This window comes from Vicia villosa, unplaced genomic scaffold (assembly GCF_029867415.1).
Source record: "Vicia villosa cultivar HV-30 ecotype Madison, WI unplaced genomic scaffold, Vvil1.0 ctg.000107F_1_1, whole genome shotgun sequence".
Taxonomy (NCBI): Eukaryota; Viridiplantae; Streptophyta; class Magnoliopsida; order Fabales; family Fabaceae; genus Vicia; species Vicia villosa.
The window spans coordinates 882,846-888,245 of record NW_026705018.1 but is presented as its reverse complement, the minus strand read 5'-3'; the positions used below and the strand labels follow the sequence as shown (position 1 = coordinate 888,245).

General features: G+C 25.6%; 1 pseudogene; it reads right to left on the bottom strand.

Moving 5' to 3' along the window:
• Positions 1 to 721: 721 nt before the first annotated feature.
• LOC131624176 (putative B3 domain-containing protein Os03g0621600) lies at positions 722 to 2,352 on the bottom strand (annotated as a pseudogene).
• Between the last annotated feature and the right edge of the window lie 3,048 nt (positions 2,353 to 5,400).

Below are 5,400 nucleotides of genomic sequence, written 5' to 3'. Positions count from 1 at the left end.
TTCTCTACTTTCATTTTAAATATTGGCTTTCATCTCATGCTATATTACAAATAAAGAGTAAACATTCTTGCTTACTGCTATTTAATCAATTTCATATTTTGTTTGTTTTACTAACCACTCCATTGTATTGCTCTTTTTTCAAATCCTAGCATGTCTTGAAAGAAAAAACCTTTTAGCAAATTAAAGTGAAAGTCTCATTCTTCTTTCTCGATCGATCTCTACTTGTGTAAATCTTAATGTGTCTATAGCTCCTGCTTGGTTTTTCTTAGGAAAATGGTCTTTGTTTGAATTGTTGTAATATTGACTTAAGAATGTTTGCAGTGCGATTTGAGCGGTTTTAACGCTAAAATTCAACCGAGCTGCATGAAAAAAAATCTATATTTAGCCACTACGATAAAAGGCACTGCACTTTCACCATCATTAGAAAGAGGATACCATCAGTTGATATTAAAAGTAGTACACTTACATGCAAGTCATACAAAAATACTTATAGCTTTACGAAAAGGAAATCATGTAGGTTAACTTAAATCACAGATAAAATGACAATATGTGGAGAAGGTCTAACCCTCTATTGAAGGAGTTGATGATTAATTATTTATAATGATATAAAACTATTAATTAATACTACAAACAATAAAAGAAGAAGCATTATATATAATTCAATCAAAAGAGCGTATATCATCAACTAATGACTAAAAATGCAAAATATTTGTTCCGGAAATATTACTGTTTTCTAAAACATTCACTAGAATCAACATTAAATCAAAAGAAATAAAACCCTTCTAGTGGTGATGTTTGTGATGATTTTCATTCCTTTCTCTACTTATCCTTGAGCAGCTTCTCTTTTCATTTGGAAAGAATCTACATAAGATGGAAGAAGAAACTCATTTATGATATGACAATAATAAATAATTTGAAACTAAATTTACACATCAAAATTAGTCTTACTTGCAGATGTTGAACGATCTGTGTTGACTTCATTTTTCTTTCTAGAGATGTGAACTTCAAAAGTCATATTAATTTTAAGAATGAGTTTAAAGTTGCAAACATCTCCAACTTTCAAATTATTGTCCTTTGAGAATTTCCTCCATCCACTTGTTAGTTCGAATCTTAGTCCTGAGACGGATTTGGTCATCCTAATTCGATACTTTGTCGTAATTTGATACCTGTAAATAAATACATCCTTTCTTCTTGTCCAAATCAAAATGTGTCTTGCCAAACATACAAGGTATACACTGTCAAACAAAAGAAAGATCCAACGTTAATGAATAGGAAAAAATGACTTAGTTGAAAACAGGTTTTTAGTCTTAAAATTACCAAAACAGAACCGCTTCCAACATAATATGCACCCATGACAACAACAAATGATGGAACATTTGCTCTCTCAAGTGTTGTATTCACTTGTTTTCCTGCAAAAATGGAACAGCATACCGCACATAGTTGATGCTGATAAAACCGGAACATTTCCTTAATATTTTTAACTAAACTTGACAACATGAATACAAAAAATAACTTATACCTTTGTTTTTTTCAACACAACTAGTGCTTCCAATTTCAAAGGAGGAATAAACTTTGCTCTTTTGAGTTGCTCTACAATCTTCTTTATTGTTAGCTTCAATTCTTTTCAAAGGATATTTTATCTCTAAAGCACTCTTATCAAAGATTCTTACTTCAAATTGGGAAGTTCTTTCGTATTTGAAAACAAGAAGATGGCCATGAGATAGAGAATGATATTCTACAAATTCGTTCCATCCCTTTTCAAACCATATCTTGCCATCACTTTTTACCAAACTTAGATTCCAATCTGCACCGTTGGGAGTCTTTAGACATATAGCTTTCGGTAGATATTCTCCATATTTCTTCACAAACTTTCTTGGTATCATCTGTCAAAAAGAGTAGTTCAAATAAGAGTACTCTACTCGTAGAAATCTCTCTGATGAGGTGAGAAAATTTTCTCTAGTTTGGGATACTAGATTGTTCTAGAGTTTGTTATATTAACATGCTATATTAATCCTTTTATTATGTCCTAATTAAGGTTTTCTTCAAGCAAAATACAAAGCAACATAACATAATGATGATGTTGTTAAGATAAAAATACAGAAACATAGTAAACTATTAGAACGAAGAAAGAATCTGAATAAGAGACTTACAAGCTTTCCTTGATCAAGACTTTCGCTAACTATTATCTTGAAAAAATGAATCGGAGGAAAATCACTATTATCTTGTTTGATAAAAATATGAAACTTTATGATGAATTGAAATTGAAATTTGGATAACAATGAAAACAAATGACAAATAAGAGGAATATTAATATTAATTACAAGTAATTTTTTTTTCCAGAAAACACTCCATTACCCTATGTCTGCTTTTATCACTCTATGTCTGCTATGATTTAATTTTTCCATCCCATCATAGCTAAAAACTTCTTGGAAGTTTAAACGGTCACAGTCTTTATTTGAGATATTTTAAATAATTTCTCAATTTATTCAACATTTTAAAATATACTGTACTAGATTAAGAGAGCGGATATAAAATAAACTAGTCTGAGCGTCCGCACGAATATCCGTTATGGCGGTATTGTTTTGTTCAATATAAATATTATTGAAGAGGCAAATGTCTTAAAAATAGATGCGTAAAATATATAAATTTTCAAGGATGCAACAAGGTCATTCATCTGCAGTGTAAATAAATATTTTAACAATATTAATGAATTAGATGTTAATCTTGTTTTTAAAGTTAAAATTGTTCTAAAATTTTTTAAAATATTTTTGTAAGTTAAAAATTTGTATAAATTTAATTTTAGACCCGTGCATCTACACGGATAAGTTTACTATTTTTTTAATTCATTTACTAAGTATTGAATTTAATAAAATGTAAAACATAATATTTTGTATAAGAAATATTAAATAATAATATTAACATATAATGTTATCTAATCTAATACATCTATAAAATTAAAGTACTTGGAAATTCACCGATTAAAATTAACATTTAAACTAATCACCAAGGACAAATTAGGCTTTTTGTTACTACTATTACCACATTGTTTTTGTATTTAATGTAGTTGATGTGTCCACATAATAGATTTTGACACCATTTTTGATTTTTTGTAATCACTAATCACTAACTAGTAACAAACCCGTGCATACGCACGGGTTTTGTTTGGTTACGCGAATTTGGATATATAATTTATTTTAAATAAAAATGTTTAAAAAAATTAAATAAATAATTGATTATTTCGTATATAAAAATATTTAGATCAATAATAGATTTTTCCTGTATACCATTTTTGGATTAAAAATATTTAATCATAAATATCATTTCTCGTATATAAAAATATTTAGATCAATAATAGATTTTTTTCGTATAGAGACTTCTGTTTAGGTATCATTTACAAAAATATTTGGATCAATAGTAAATTTCGTATATATAAAAATATTTAGATCAATAATAAAAATTTTCCCGTATATCATTTTTGAATAAAAAATATTTCGGCCATAACTACTATTTTTAGTAAATGATAGATTTTTTTTTCGTATACAAATATTATTTTTGTTTAGGTATCATTTACAAAACTATTTGGATCAATATTAAATTTTCGTATATTAAAATATTTAGATCAATAATATATTTTTTCCCGTATACCATTTTTGGATCAAAAATATTTGATCATAAATATTTCTCGTATATTAAAATATTTAGGTCAATAATCGATTTATTCTCGTATACAGACTTCATTTTTGTTTAGATATCATTTACAAAAATATTTGGATCAATAGTAAATTTCGTATATAAAAATATTTACATCGGTAGTAGATTTTTTCCCGTATACCATTTTTGAATAAAAAATATTTTGATCATAAATAACATTTTTCGTAAATAATAATACAAATATTATTTTTATTTACGTATCATTTATACAAATATTTGGATCAATATTAAATTTTCATGTAAAAAAATATTTAGATCAATAACAGATTTTTTTTCCGTATACCATTTTTGGATCAAAAATATTTGATCATAAATATCTTTTCTCGTATATTAAAATATTTAGATCAATAGATTTTTTTCCCGTATACAAACCTCATTTTTGTTTAGGTATCATTTACAAAAATATATGCATCAATAGTAAATTTCGTAGATAAAAATATTTAGATCAACAGTAGATTATTTTCCCGTATACCATTTTGGAATAAAATTATTTGGATCATAAATACCATTTTTCGTAAATAATAGATTTTTTCCATGTACAAATATTTTTTTTTTTAGGTATCATTTACAAAAATATTAGGATCAATATCAAATTTTCGTATATAAAAATATTTAGATCAATAATAGATTTTTTGGCCTATTCCATTTTTTAGTAAAAAATATTTGGATCATAAATAACAACTTTCGTATATAAAAATATTTAGATCAATAATAGATTTTTTTCCCGTATACAAACTTCATTTTTGTTTAGGTATCATTTACAAAAATATTTGGATCAATAGTAAATTTCGTATATAAAAATATTTAGATCAATTGTAGATTTTTTCCCATTTATCATTTTTGAATAAAAAATATTTGGATCATAAATACCATTTTTTTTGTAAATAATAGATTTTTTCCGTATACAAATATTATTTTTATTTAGGTATCATTTACAAAAATATTTGGATCAATATTAAATTTTCGTATATAAAAATATTAAGATCAATAATAGATTTTTTGAATAAATTTTTCCCGTATATCATTTTTTACTAAAAAATATTTCGATCATAAATACAATTTTTCGTATATATATATATATATATATATATATATATATATATATATATATATATATATATATATATATATATATATATATATATATATATAGAGAGAGAGAGAGAGAGATTTTTTTGTGGAAGAAAGAAGTGAAAAAGTGATGAAAGAGAAAAAAATAGAGAATGGAGAGAGATTCGATAAGTTTGATAAAATATCAGAGTTGTATTATTTTAATAATAAAATTAAGAACTTTATGGTGCAAAGACCAAAAAACCACAATTTTAATATGGTGGCAAAAAGTAGAATAAGGGTATTTTTTACTTTTCCACAACCATTAATTTTCTTATATTATAGATTATGTAATTGAAAGGCCACCCCACTAAACCCTGATTATAATCACGGTTAATAATGCACATTCTTAGGAACATCAAAAGTCACTTTGAAGAATCAAAATACACAACTTCCCATATTCTGTATTAGTTTCAATTTTCCAATTTTCTATTATGAATGTATCTCATAAAATGGCAAAGAAACAACATTTCAAACCCACAAAATCTATCTTCCTCCAAACGTTTCCTCCTCACTTTTGTTTGCCTCTACAAAACCCTAAAATATGTTGTTATTGGAAGTGATAAACTCAACTCACGA